This window comes from Palaemon carinicauda, chromosome 3 (assembly GCF_036898095.1).
Source record: "Palaemon carinicauda isolate YSFRI2023 chromosome 3, ASM3689809v2, whole genome shotgun sequence".
Taxonomy (NCBI): Eukaryota; Metazoa; Arthropoda; class Malacostraca; order Decapoda; family Palaemonidae; genus Palaemon; species Palaemon carinicauda.
The window spans coordinates 194,349,594-194,366,030 of record NC_090727.1 but is presented as its reverse complement, the minus strand read 5'-3'; positions in this window follow the sequence as shown (position 1 = coordinate 194,366,030).

The window sequence follows — 16,437 nt, the reverse complement described above, 5'->3', positions numbered from 1 at the left end:
AATTATGGGGTATGAAGTTGAATCCTAACAAAACTCAAAGTATGACTGTAAGTAGGTCAAGGACGGTGGTTCCTCAACATCCGGATCTCAGTATTGATAATGTTTCTTTAAATATGTATGACTCTTTCAAAATTTTAGGTGTGATTCTCGACAGTAAATTTACTTTTGAGAAACATATAAGGTCTGTGTCTTCTTCAATTTCACAAAAAATAGGCTTATTGAGAAAGTCTTTCAAGATTTTCGGTGATCAATCTATTCTGAAGAAGTGTTTTAATTCTTTCATTCTACCTTGTTTTGAGTATTGTTCTCCTGTCTGGTCTTCAGCTGCTGATTCTCATCTTAATTTGTTGGACAGAAACTTACGGTCTATTAAATTTCTTATTCCTGATCTAGATATTAATCTCTGGCACCGTCGTTCAATTAGTTCATTATGCATGTTGCATAAGATTTTTCACAACTCTGACCATCCTTTACATTCAGATCTCCCTGGACAATTCTATCCTGTTCGTAATACTAGGCAGGCAGTTAATTCTAATAGCCAGGCCTTCTCCATCACGAGGCTCAATACTACGCAGTACTCGAGAAGTTTTATTCCAGCTGTGACCAAGTTGTGGAATGATCTTCCTAATCGGGTGGTTGAATCAGTAGAACTTCAAAAGTTCAAAGTTGGAGCAAATGCTTTTTTGTTGACCAGGCGGACATAGTCTTTTTATAGTTTATTTATGACATATTTGTTTTTGATGTTGTTGATAGTTTATTATATGGCATGTCTGTTTTGACGTTGTTTCTTATTTTAGAATGATTTATTGTTAATTTATTCTCTTCATTTATTTATTTCCTTATTTCCTTTCCTCACTGGGCTATTTTTCCCTGTTGGAGCCCCTGGGCTTATAGCATCCTGCTTTTCCAACTAGGGTTGTAGCTTGGATAGTAATAATAATAATAATAATAAAGAAACATAATCCGGATGTTGAGGAGCCACTGTCCTTGACCTACTAACAATCATACTTTGAGTTTTGTTAGGATTCAACTTCATACCCCATAATTTGCACCATGCACTAATTCTAGCTAAATCTCTATTAAGGGATTCACCAACCTTAGATCTACATTTAGGGGATGGAATTGATGCAAAGAGAGTAGCATCATCTGCATATGCAACAAGCTTGTTTTCTAGGCCAAACCACATGACATGTGTATATAGTATGAAAAGTAATGGGCCAAGAACACTACCCTGTGGAACACCGGATATCACATTCCTATAATCACTATGGTGCCCATCAACAACAACTCTTTGAGATCTACTACTTAAAAAATCAATAATAATGCTAAGAAACGACAAACCCACTCCCAACTGTTTCAGTTTGAAAACAAGGGCCTCATGATTAACACGGTCAAAGGCAGCACTAAAATCAAGGCCAATCATACGAACTTCCCGACCACAATCAAGGGATTTCTGTACAGCATTGGAGATTGTAAGAAGGGCATCACATGCTCCAAGGCCTTTACGAAAACTAAATTGCAAACTAGGGAGTAGATGATTACCATCAGCAAACCTATTAAGACGTTTTGCCAGAAGACGTTCAAAAACTTTAGATAATATGGGAGTTATGGAAATTGGGCGGTAAATATATTATGTATATCAATATATATATATATAACGAATTTTGAGCAAAGCAAAAAATCTATTTTTGAGTGAGATAGCCATGTCGTCCTGATGGAAGGTTCCTTTAGTTAGCCTTTTCAAGGGATATTTGCGACCTTGATATTCCCAGAGAAATAAACCAAAGGTTTCCAGAATTCTAACTCCTGGCGCAATTCATCCGTAATATAACTTCAAGGATGTTGCATAGTATCAGGGAACGTATTTTTGGATACAACACAGAGCAACCTTCGCCCCGAATAGATTTAACTCTTTGAGGGGGAAGAGTGGCGAACGAAAGGGAAGCCGTTATCTAGGTACCCGGTGGATTTCCTCTCCTTACTATCACCGGCCACCATTCCATAGTTGCATTTAAGTGGAAATGGCCGCAGATAGAGTAGTTTCAGGTAGGGTCATGAAGAAAGAAGGGTGGGTCCATCAGGACGACATGACTACCTCACTCAAAAATAGATTTTTCGCTTTGCTCAAAATCCGTTTTTGGGGATCAGCCATGTCATCCTGATGGAAGCATACCAGAGAATTATCTTGAAAGTACTATATCTATGGGTTTGTATAAGTGCCTTCTACCTTGAATGTGGTCCTTATTTGGTCTCTTAGACCTGTATATGACATTATCGTAATCTGTCATTTACTGGCTTAGGGCTTCCTGCCTCCTGTGGGAAGAGTGTCGACATTGACAATAAGGATTCATGGCTTGATTTTCCGGAGAGACGGAAGGTAATACTTAGAGATTACCTTTCCCATACTTTGGAAATATGTACTCTGATTTCAAGTTGGACCCCTCTAGGGTTTAATTATAACTCTAGTATGCTTTATTCGTCTGTAACTTTGAGAGCAGCAATAAGACGCAAATACGTTTAGTATTTCTACCTTGCAACTAGATTATCAAATGTAGTTACAATAGGGTATGAATCTGATCCAGCATTGAGAATTCAGGGTCCTTATTTTCTCTTATCGAAATAATATGTAATTTCATCGAAATGATGCCACTCAATGATGTGAAACCAAATCTGACTGACTTGTACAGATTTTTGGAATGCATGAACACCGTCACGCAACATTCACTCTGCACTGGTGTTATTGGTCAGATAAGCACCTATATGGAACAGTGTGTTAATAATCGTTCTGATTTGCACTCTAGGGTAAATGTACCCCTGCACCCGATGCACTGGAAAGTTCCAAAGCTGTTCACTGTTCATCGCAGCGCTAGACGACAAGTTTCACAAGACTACCTGCCGCCACACATGTTTTATTTTATGTACTTGCTTCGTATAGTGTCTGTAAAAGGTTGATCTCCACTCAGTGTATGAGTGGAGTCTTCTAAAGCCCCTGTGCTGGAAGTAGTCCAATGAACAAGCAACTTTCCTTGGATCATGACCTGCGGGTGAGCTGTCAGGATCCGCTCTGTGAATAAGCAGGTGAGCTTTACTCTCAGTTGTCTTAGGGATAGATTTGATCCTGAGGTTTCTTTTCGGAGGAGCTGTCCCTCCTTGAAGTTTGAAGTTCAACGAAGATAGACCTTAAGACACTACTGGTGTGGTGAAATACTGGGTTATTTACAACCACATGTATTAACTTTTTACATGTAAACCCTCGTGCACCAACTTCGCACGAGGTCAAGTTACATAACTGAGAAACACACTTACGTAAAAGACATTTGCCGTTTACCTTACCTTTGATTCAAAACTATATTTCTTGCACTAATTCTTTTGGGGGTGATGCCACACGGGTTCACAAAGACTCAATTAAAAAAGTTTGACATATATTTAATATTTAAAGTACACAAACAAAAATCATCACTTACGTTAAAGAGCGAACATTAACATTAACACAAATGAACAAAATTTACGTTACTTGATAAAAATTAAACAAATATCAAACGGGGTTACAGAGTATTCTTATAAGAATATTGCTGCAATGATGTGATGGTTCACGAGGTGATGATGGTCGTCGGATTGACGAGAATAGCTTCTAGTTACTTGCCTTTTGGAGTTAACTGCTCAAAGAGGCCTAGCTTCACCTTTCGACCCTGGAAGAAAACTCGGGAGGAGTACAATGTTGTCACATTTACAAAATTACAGGGTTACGTAACATAACATCAATTTAAAGATAAACATCAAGTGCTCTAATCGTAACCCAACATACACAAAAAAAGGGGGTTTCGTCCAGAAGGCAAGTTTAAATTACTGGCATGTGCCCTTACAATAATCAAACAACATATATAATCTCCACAGGAAGAAGTTTGACAACAATGGGATGTTACGTCATTTTATCTGATCTAGATGGATGAAATTTGCAAGAAAGTTAGCTTATTACTTTAAATATTATTATACTAATTCATACAAACTCATTGATATAGTTAATGTAATAAAACTACTTCTGTGGAGTAAAATAATCACATTTTAAACATATATTCATAGAAACTGGGAAATACATTAGAAAACGAACACTCTTAAAACTAAGAATACTTTTATTCAAGGGGAATAAATGTCAATTTTTGACATTCTCCCCCAAGAAGAATCATAATTAGAAATAATGCAACTGTAACAAAAATTCTAAATCAAAACATACACTTAGAGTACATCCATAGAAATTAAATCCTTTCTCTCTTGATCACAGCGGATTGCTGCTGCACGCCGAGGTCTCGCATCATTCAGAGGCACACTATCTGGCTCCTGAGTTTCAACACTATCAAATTCCCTCTCAGGCACCTCCAAAAGTACGATCTTCGTGATTGATCTCATGTATAGTTTATCATTCACTTTCACTTCAACAGACCTAATCACACCATCAGACGACGGAAACAGCTGGGTTATCTTACCCAAGGAGAGGAGGGATCTATAGCCTTTACTCAGATGATCTTCTAAGTCTATCATCACTATGTCCCCAACTTTCATATTTGCAGAAAGATTATTACGAGAGTTATTATGTCTCTCTCTCAAGGACACTAAATAGTCTCTTTTCCAAGAGTTCTCAAATTTTCTTAGCACTGATGATAGTCTCAAATATTGTGCTCTAAGATCACTTGAACTCGTGAAATCTGGGTCATCATTTGCTAAATTGTTAAGAGGGGAAATACAAACATTTCTCCCATAAAGTAACATGGAGGGAGTCAAAGCCTCACAATCTCTATCAGAGGAGAGATAAGTCAGTGGTCGAGAATTTATCACAGCTTGAAACTCAACAAGTAGAGTTCTCAGCTCTTCAAAGGATACACGTTTGTGATACAAAGCCTTGGACAAACATCCTTTTAGAACACCAACAAGACGTTCATAAAAGCCTCCAGACCAGGGGGCTCGCGGTGTAATGAACTTCCAATTAACACCATTTCCTTCAAGATATGACCTTACCTCTGGTTCCTCCATAATTTCTTTCAGGAAATTATTAAATCCAACAAAATTCCGACCATTGTCAGATATAATCAGACTCGGCAGAGAATGATATGCTACAAAGCGTCGAAAAGCCAGTAGGAAATCTGAAGCAGTCATGGAATGAGTCAATTCAAAATGAACTGCCCTGCTCATAGTACAGGTAAATATATTGGTGTGCTACTGTCTTAAGCACACATTTGAGTATGAGTTGTTTTCAGATGTATTTAAATGGTTTATTGAACACATCTTAGTGGTTTTTAAGTTTTATTGTATATAAACAACTGAGTTAAACATCTCCATCACTGGAGGAAGCTGTGTTGGTCCACATGACCAATTCTGGTGAAGTTTAGATAAGAACTGAATAAATTATCGATATCACAGATATCGTATGCTTGCTTTAATCTAGCCACGTGACGGAATCGGAAGACACCTGCATCCGGTGACGTCACAAACTTTCACACGAAGAGACAATGTGTTGACACTAAGAAAGAATGACAACTTAGCATCTTACATCCTGTACACAATTTGAGTTGACCATAGCAAATCTCACGGCCAGCTCTTCCAACCAACATGACATATTACGTCATTTGTTTTAAACATGTAATATTACTATTCTAATCATTACATAAGCTCGGCCAGCTATCTCAATTTTTTTTTTACAAAAATTTAACAACAAGCCGAAACATGGTCATTAGGTGTGACTGGACATACGTATCATTCATTGTCCAAAACTAGCTATATCCAACTGAGGACGAATGTCCAAACAGGCACATCAAAATTAATAACAATAATGCATACAAAAAAAATATTACCAAAGCAAAAAGAAAAATGCATGATAAAACCAAGATCATATATATGGTACATTGCTAGCAAATGATTACATGGTACCAAAAAACAAAACAAATTCTGACTTACAAATGATTCGGTAACTTGATAAAGAATAATTGTTACCTTTGTCAGAAACAAGATACTCAATTTTTAGTGCACAAATACAAATTCCTGGTACGTACACGTACCACGGTTTCGTACATATATATATATATATATATTTATATATAGGGCTGATACATTTTATTAGATGCCCATAGATTCTGTTATATATCTTATATATTTTTTTCTTTTTTTTTTTTTTTTTCTCTTTTCTTTTTTAACATTCCGGCTTATATATTTTTATTAGATGCCGAGAGAAAAAATGATTTATATCCTTTTTTATTTTATTTATTTTTTTAAATGTTATTTTAAATGTATTTTTAACAATGCAAATGTAGAGAATTTCTTTAATTACATATTACTAGCGTACTAGTCAGCTTTTCATACAAACATCATCCTGACAAATTACTCCCTTAGCGAATGAGGTGGCCACTCATACAGCTTTGAACTGGATCAAGTAAGGGGTATTGTCAGGGCTATTCAACTCGTTCCTCTGTAGCTGCTTGCTGTGCCGTAACCTACGCCAAACAAGGATGTTCACGGCGATAAAAATCAACGCCGTTACCAATAAACCTGCTAGTAATATAGGGTGAAGAATCTCTTTGTAAGTCGGCGACAGGTGGTCCTTTTCGGTAAGTTTCATTAAGCGTTTCGCCACACTTCCTTTATAGGGGAGAGGAAGTGCGGGCGTTGTAGAGGTCCACGTGAAGTTCGCGAAGTAAGCTCGTTCTCTGATGATTGTCCGTAGGCCAGTCACCATGGAATTCGGGGAAGTCCCGATACAGCCATCTGCTGCGACGAAGATGTGGTTGAAGGATGTGGATCCGTCAGGGCATGATACATTGAAGCCGTCCTTGTCGTATCGTATCCACGAGCCATTATTTAGTCTGCAATTGAATTCTTTATTGTCAAAGGGATAAAGCTTATCCAGACAATTTTCACTTGTATGGGAGAGAGCACCGTCTAGCACTATACCTAACTCGCATGAATCCATCAAGTTTTTACGGAATTCAAATGAGTCAGCTGTACATATTTTTCTATCCATTGCGTCTGAACAGTGAGTTAATTGATTTAAGTCTTTAATGACCGTATATGTTTCCTTGTCTGGGGAAATCAATACGTGTCCTGTCAAACTGGATATTACTGGATTTGAGTGATTCGTCATGAAAGTCGGAAATGGTGATATCCTGTAAGATTGCCAGGCATCAGAAGAATCAAAGGGAATTGTAATCCTAACCTTGTTATTATCTACGTTTACTGTAATTAGGCTGTAATAAAATTCTAACCTATGTTCGTCTAACAAAGGAACATAGCCTAGTTTATCCCTAGTGTTCTCCAGAACCAATTTTAAGTAACGTATAGGCAACAAATGGGGCGACAATACACCTTTAGTTGCTAACGTGATAGCTTCTACATAATCCTTGGATTTCTCAATGAAATGTGCAATTCTGTTATGTATGTGATCTATCTTTGAATCATAATACGTTAATGTTGCTAACAAATCCTGTACTTCCATAATTTGAACGATATTATCTGAATGTTCATTTAACAAATCCATAATTTTATTGATTGAAGCTAACTGATCCCTTAGTTCTGACATAATCAATTCATCTTTATGAGTCAAGAACTCAATTTTCTTATTTTGATTACTAATTTTAAGACGATTGGAAAGTCCTAAACCTAAACTTGCAACAGACCCAAAGATGCTTAATGCAGCATAAATGAACGGATTCTGTCTTTCTTTTTGTTCGTGTCCTACAGTCCACATCAAAAGGTCATAAGCCAAAGATCCTGTCTCTCCAGTCTTATTTTTTAAGTCATCAGATAGCATCTCTGCAACTTTTAATGTTGATCCAAGCAAACTCTTAGTAGTCAAATGAAAATGTCTCCTATGCAACTCATCCAATGATGCAGAAAACCTTGAAATGGCGGTTCTTAAGCTAGTGACATCATTCTCTTGAAGAAAAATTGCTTGCATATGCACTTCGACAATTACGTTGGTTGATGTAATAAAAATGTCTTCTTGTCTTTCAACTATATTTCCATATTTAAAATATATATTCTTAGTCTTAGAACTCATCCCATACGAAAAAAATGTCTGAGCGAACAATATCACTCCCAACAACAAAAAATTCATCTTGGAAACCTGTAACGAGAAAAAATATATGTAATTACTCCTGTATTAAAAAGAAAACTTTTTAGTTACAAAAATTAAAATTTTTCCTCACTTCTTTTTAATTTCTTATGTGAGACAATGGTACTATTCTCTCATCCGTGGGTTGGGCTACGTTTTGAATTCTAAACCTATTGGCCGTTAATATTTCCAAAATGTTAAATGGGCCTTCAAACTTAGGTGTTAGTTTATAGTTGAGCCCTTTTCTGACATTGATTTGAATATAGATGTTATCACCCACGGTATATGTTTTAGTTGGTTTCGCTATTTTATCATGATTCCTTTTCATTATGATTTGTGATTCTTCTAAATTCTTTCGAAGGATATCATATCGACTTATACTTGCATTTATACATTCTTTTAAAGGATTTGATAGATTAGTTGTAGGCGTTAATACATGGAAAGGTGTTCTAACTGGGGTACCATACAATGCTTCATGCGGTGACATTTTAATTGATATATGATATGAATGATTCAGAGTACTCAGTGCCGCCGGTATTGCAATATCCCAGTTGGGGTCTGATCCCCCTAGTGTTACCCTCAATATATTTAATATCTTCCTATTTGCTCTTTCCACTAGCCCATTCGACTCTGGGTGATATATCATGGTATTGATCTTCTTTATGTTGAGGAATTCACACAATGAGGTAAGAAAGTGATTATTAAATTCACCACCCGAGTCTGAGATTATCATGTGTGGAATTCCATGTTTACAAATGTAACACTCGTAAAACTTCCTAGCGCATTCAATCGCAGTTTTAGTTTTAAGCGCTATTAGTTCTGTATATCGAGTTAAAGCATCTATAATTACTAAGAGGTGCTTATTCCCTCTGTCTGACTCGTAAAATCCTGTTAACAAATCTAAATGTATTCTTTCAAAGGGTTGATTGGGAACAGGATAAGCTCCTAAGCTAACAGGTGTTTTCGTATGCCCTTTGTTTTCCTGACATGTGCGACAATTAGCTATGTGTCTTTTTATATCTGTAAGCATTGTATGCCAATAAAACAATGATTTGGCTTTCTGTGACATTAATGAGAACCCAGGGTGTCCATGTAATGGATTTGAATGCAACCAATTCAGGACAGTGGAAACAAGTGAGTTTGGTACTACTACCTGGTCGTTAGTTACATGTGGTGTATTGCGGGTTTTCCTTGTCACAGTCCTACACAGAATATTATCTTTGATTACATAATTCTGCTGCTTATACTTTATATATTCTTTTTCTTTATGATTGCCTTTCAAAGCATTTATAATTGTTTCTATTTTCTGATCTTTTCTTTGCTCAGTCTGTAACAATTCAGCACTCCAGCCTAAATCTTCTTGTTCAGATATTGTTTTTACAATAGGCATGGATGTTGATATATCTATTAATTCAGCTAAAGACTCCGTACAAGATGACACGGGGTTGCGTGATAATGCATCCGCAATGATATTTGCTTTCCCAGGTAAATACCCGATTCTTGCGCCAAAATCTTGAATGATTAAATGCCACCGAGTTCGTTTAGGGCTGTGATTGAAGCCTTTAAAGAACTCTGTTAGTGGTTTATGGTCAGTAAGAACCTTAACGGGATAACCGTAAATTATGAACTTAAAATGCACTAGCGAATTAACAATAGCTAGTCCTTCCTTGTCTATTACTGCATACTTACTTTCGGAAGTTCTCAATTTTCGAGAATAGAAAGCTATCGGGAAAAACTGTTTATCATATTGCTGAAGCAATACCCCTCCTACTCCTAAGTCTGAGGCGTCTGTTGCAATGAAGAATTCCTTACCGAAGTCAGGAAATTTTAAGATAGGAGAACTACACAGTTCATCTTTCAAAGTATTAAACGCCTGTTGATGTTGCTCAGACCATATGAAATCTACGCCCTTCTTCGTAAGATCAGTTAAAGGAGCGGCTATTATTGAATAGTTGCGTATAAAACGCCTGTAATATCCACTACAACCCAGAAATTGCTGTATTCCCTTGACATTAGTAGGTATGGGAAAATTACGTATAGCCGACACCTTATCATGGACTACTTTAAGACCTTGGCTTGACACCATGAAACCCAAATATATCAATTCTGTTTTGAAAAATTCACACTTACTAATCTTTACCCTTAAGTTATGTTGTCTTAATCTCTGTAGTACTAGTTCTAACTTACGTAGATGTTCCTCTAAGGTGTTGGAAAAGATTACAAGATCATCCATATAGGCATGCAATATATCCCCTAACAAGTCTCCGAACACTATGTTAATCATTCTTGTAAATGTTATAGGAGCACAACGTAAACCAAAAGGCATCCGTAAAAATTCATAATGTCCCCTGGCTGTGCTGAAGGCTGTGTATGGGATACTATCTTCTTCTAATGATATCTGGTGAAAGCCTTTAAGTAAGTCCAAACTGGTAAAATATTTATTCTGACCTAACAAAGACAAAATATCGTCAGTACATGGCACTGGGAATCGATCAGGGATCGTTTCCTCGTTTAGACGACGAAAGTCGACGCAGATACGCCATGTTCGATCTTTTTTCGGTACAACTATTAAAGGAAAATTATAAGGGCTATTTGATTTTCTAATGACTCCTTCCTCTAACATTTTACCTACTTCATCATTTATTTCATTCTGGAATTTCATAGGGAGTCTGTACGAGGGTACATATATAATTTTCTGTTTGTCTTTTAACCTTATTTGATGCTCGATCACATCTGTTTTCCCTAAGGATCCATCCGTAGTGGAAAAGACATCTGTATATTTATTTAAAAGTTCAAAAATTTTCTGCTGAATTTCTTCGTCTTGAATGTCCTTACTGATTTTATTTTTAATAGATCGTAAAAGGGATTCATCCGCAACTGATTTAGAGTGATTGATTTCAGCAACGGTAAGAATACGATGTTTATAAACTTCTACATCCAAGATATGTTGATTTTTGTGAATTACTAAAGTGTTATTTAAATGATTACAGACTTCGATATTACATTGCTGATGTGAGCCTACTGTATAAATAGCTTGTGTGACAGACAATCCGTTGGTTTTCAAAGTATCGGAAAGGATTTATATTTCAGATCCCGGTAGTGTTTTCTTTATTTGCACTATTAAATTCGAAGGTATGTTTGGTTCGATATATTGCGTGCAAGATGATATTACGGGTGAACGAGAATTCTGCTGGGTCGCATGTATTATTTCTTTATTAGTGAGACAAGTTATTGGTTCTTCAACGTACGTTACGGTTACATTTGTCGTCTCCTTTTTATCCAAAACTGACTTTAAAGTATTAGAAGACTTATAGAATTTCCCTTTGATATACACGCCGTGCTTTGCAGGAGCTAAGATAATGTTTTGATTTCCCATAGATGGGTATCCTATAATTACAGCTGGATACATATTAATGTTTTTCACAACAACAAATGTATCGGCAAACGTGCGATTACCGACTCTGAACTGAATATGAGTTATGCCTATGACGTTTAATTCATTATTTCCTATACCTGAAAGTCTGATTCCTGATTTTTCAATCGGAAAGTTCGAAAACAACAAATGATGCGTCTTCAAATCCATAATATTACGTGGACTACCAGAGTCAAAAAATAACGTAAAGGATTTGTGTTCTAAATTTACAGCATATAAGGTTGGCCGTAACTCATTTTGGCTTATTATTGTATGAATTCGTTGCAAATCTACGGGAGCATGCACTGTTTTACTTAATTCGGCCGTGTGTTTCATAGGAAAATCTATTGTCTCACAATTATCTGATAAAACATTAAATTGATTATTCAATACTATTGATGTTGACATAAATGACCTTGACCCAACATCACTCTCTTCCCCTCTAGAGTTAACTATGTGGTATTTGCTTTGCTCTGCACATTCTGAAAATTAGGCTGACTTTGCGAGGTCTGGTTTGACGGCCCAGGCTCAGCGATATTTGAAGAAGTGTTTGTTTGTTTCGGACTCTGAACTGCATTGACATTTTGTTGTTTCTTCCTATTGTTAAAATGAGGATTTTTCTTTTTATTTCCATATGGAACTGACTGTGGAATTGACTGTGTATTTCTAGGATATTGTTGTGTCTTACGCGCGTAACATTGACTATAAGAATGTGATCCTGTGTTGTGAACTGAACAAAATTTCGTTCTACAGTCTGCGCTTATGTGACCTTGACGTTTGCAGTTGTAACACGTCACTCCCGCTACTGGATTATTAATTACGTTCACTGTTTGTGGTTTTGTTTCATTCTTAGCAAAAACTTGAGTTAACACGGGATCGAGATCTGGACACTTGGACATGTGTTTCTTTATCTGTTTATAGACATCCAATTCCGTACTTGCAGGCATTAACTTCTTATCAAAGCACCGCACTAAAGCTTCAGGCAACATAAGTGTCATGCAAGTTAAATACATTAATCGTAAAAAATCTTTCACGGAGATATTATCGTTAGTAACCCAAGTGGAATTACCTAAAATGTCCTGATATTCGTTAAGCCTATCAGCTATGAGAGCTGCTCTCTCAACAACATTAAGCCGATTCATAGTGGCTTGATTAAGTGTATTTCGTAACGTTAACACTACATCCAAAGCTTCCTCGCCCCCATAGATCGCGCGTAACCTAACTTTGAAATCATCCCAAGTAACTGCTTCCTGAAATGAAACACCTCTTAAATACGCACTTGCATCCCCCTTAGAAAAATCTATAAAACTTTTAGCTTCTTGTAATTGTACAAAAGGATCTACGATTTGTTTGGCATTTAAATGGGCATCAACGGATGAAATCCATGACTCCACATTTTGTGGCAAGAACCCGTTGACACGGCCTTGAAAAGGAAGGATTGCTGACCTGGCATTTACAAGCGTCACAATTGGAGGAGGATTAGCCTGGCCTACACCACTAGGTCCAGGGGTAGGGCTGACAGGAGGAGCCATGACTGCTGTATTCTTTTTTTTTCTATCTCTTTGACCCCTTTCAATCCTATCAAAATATCTATATGAGTACAGACGCCCACTGCGTAAACGCATATGTATAATAAAATTCCCCCAACAATGTTACTAATCCCAATACATTTCCCCCCAAGAGTTTATGAAAGAAAAAGGAATTAGCACAAAGAAAGAAAAATTCTAAATGAGAATTCGGAGTTTCTTATAACAAAGTTTAGGAATTCACTCACCCCAGTAATAATTGACTAACGACTTGTGATAACTACACTTCACTGCACAAACTGAAATGAATACAAAATCTTTGTACTTAGCTTATATATGAAGTCGAGTCGTCTCTCTCTCTCTCTCTCTCTTGATGTTTTGTTAGCGATGTCTCGTTCTAGTTTCTTGTAGAATGTAGGTCTTCCTGGATATGTTTTGCAATAGTTGAATGCCAGTCCTTGGGTTTCCTAGGATGTTGATTGAAGATTCTATTTGTATACTAACATATGTTGGTGTTAGCATTTCCGTTGGACTTAGTCAAAATTGTAGATTTTTGTAGATAGTTCTGAGTTCTTGAAGATCTTTATCAGGTATTACAGCTTTTATTTTGAAGTCTTGAAGATCATTCTTTGGTTTTACAGCTTTTATGTTGAAGTCTTGAAGATATATCTCTGGTTTTACAGCTATTTATTTTGAAGTCTTGAAGATATTTCTCTAATTCTTAGAGTTTAATCGCTGTCTTTGAGTTTAATCGCTGCCACCATTTATTGGTGTGCTACTGTCTTAAGCACACATTTGAGTATGAGTTGTTTTCAGATGTATTTAAATGGTTTATTGAACACATCTTAGTGGTTTTTAAGTTTTATTGTATATAAACAACTGAGTTAAACATCTCCATCACTGGAGGAAGCTGTGTTGGTCCACATGACCAATTCTGGTGAAGTTTAGATAAGAACTGAATAAATTATCGATATCACAGATATCGTATGCTTGCTTTAATCTAGCCACGTGACGGAATCGGAAGACACCTGCATCCGGTGACGTCACAAACTTTCACACGAAGAGACAATGTGTTGACACTAAGAAAGAATGACAACTTAGCATCTTACATCCTGTACACAATTTGAGTTGACCATAGCAAATCTCACGGCCAGCTCTTCCAACCAACATGACATATTACGTCATTTGTTTTAAACATGTAATATTACTATTCTAATCATTACAAATAGACACACAAAGACCTTCTCCTCAAAACCAGTCTCATGATCAAAAATATTAAGAGCACCAGTATAATCAACTCCTATTGATTGGAACGGTCTATCATATCTCACTCGTTCTATGGGTAATGGTGGGGGAGGAGGCAAACACAACTGTTTCTTAGATAACTTCTGACACAAAACACACTTTGACAGAATCGATTTGATTACTTGACGTGCTTTAGGTACCCAAAAGGTTTCTCTCAAAAATACCAGTACAGAATTGACACCACAATGGTGATTATGTCTATGTAAATGTTCAACTATCAATACTGTTAAATAACTTCTGGAAGGCAATAACATTGGGCACTGAGTATCATAAGACATGGAAGCGTTTTTCATGCGACCCTGAGACCTTATTAGGTCTTCCTCATCAACAAATAAGTTTAACTGATTACACAAATTCTTAATATCCATGGACACTCCACGTGAATTCTTATCACAGAGGTACATTCTGGTAGTAGAAAAATTTTGCTTCTGTTCATGGAGGACAAGTGCCTTCATTTCGTTAACAACAAACTTAGAACCTTTACTGCACTTACTAAGAAAGAGCAATATTGACCTCATGATACGTTTAAGCTTACTTAAATTACTGTAACGTGAGATGTCAATTAATGGGGGTGGAGGTTGTACAAACTTAGGCTCTGAAAGAATTTCATTAACATGCACAGTTTCTGTAGCTAAAGAATGGGGGTAATCACCAGTTAAAAGCCATTTTGGACCATTCCACCACAAGGAATTTTGCGATAAATCTTTACTATTACTACCTCTGGATAGAATATCAGCTGGATTATCCTTAGAAGGGGTATACCGTAGGGGAAACTTTAACTCATTAATTTCAGTGACTCTGTTTCGTACATAGGGAATTTTACTATTATTGTTCTTCACCCAACAAATAGAAACCATGGAGTCACTCCAGAGAGTGCAGGAACTCAATCTTAAATCCTCATTCTGCATTAATCTTCCAGCAAGTTTCGCACCCAAGGACAAGGCTGTCAATTCCAAACGCGGAATAGTCTGTTTAGGGTTTGGTGCCACTTTACACTTACTGACCAGTAAATTGCTTACACTTCTCTTGGAATCAGGCACATAGGCAGCAGCTCCATATGCCTTGTTAGAGGCATCACAAAATACATGTAAGTGGGAACATTCAGGATGTACAACAAACCTAGGAAACCTTAAGCTTTCTACATTTCTAAAACACTTACAAATTTCTTCAAACCTTGAACATAATGATTCTGGTAAAGGGTCATCCCACCCGTAGTTACTCCACAAACATTTCAGAAAATATTTAATTCTCACCTGTATTGGTGACAATAATCCCAGAGGATCAAACATCCGAGCTACTACTGATAAAACCTTTCGTTTGGTTAAAGATGCTTTATGCTCACAATTTACTTCCTTTAGTGACATCTCATCTTGTGCTAGATACCACTCTAAACCCACAATGTTTACTCTTTCTTTGCTAACGTCTATGGTTCTGTTGAACTCTGAATCATTACTGACCCATTCTTGTAGAGGCATATTAGCGTCTTAAAGAATCTCATTTATTACTGGATACTCATCCATCAAGACTGACACATCCTTGTAAGTTTTACTAAAATTATCTACATAGAAATTCTTCATCAGAGATGATGCAAGAGGATTATCATGTAAAGATAAATGATGCAAGAGGGTTTGCTGCAAGAGAAAGGGTGAGCACGTAGCTCCAAAACAAACTACACAAAATCTGTAAGTTACAGTTGACTTCAAATCTGAGGGATCAGTTATCCATAGAAATCTGCAACAATAACGACAATCAGGTGAAATGCCTATCCTTAAAAAGGCTTTACTGATATCTGAAATCACAGCTACTGGGTTTGTACGGAAGCTCAACAGGGCATCGAAAAGTTTAGTAGATAATGAGGGACCAGTTAATAAACAATCATTTAAGGAAAGTTCTCCTTTAGTCTTTGAAGAAGCATTAAAAACTATTCGAATGGGAGTAGTTTCGGAACCCTTCAATACAGTTTGATGGGGTAAATAATGCCCGATAATAGGGGAACCTGCAGGAATTAATTCTATAAACCCAGACTGAACGTAATCTTTGATAATCTTATCATATTTAGCATACAAGGAGGGGTCAGATTCAAATCTATGTAACAAGGA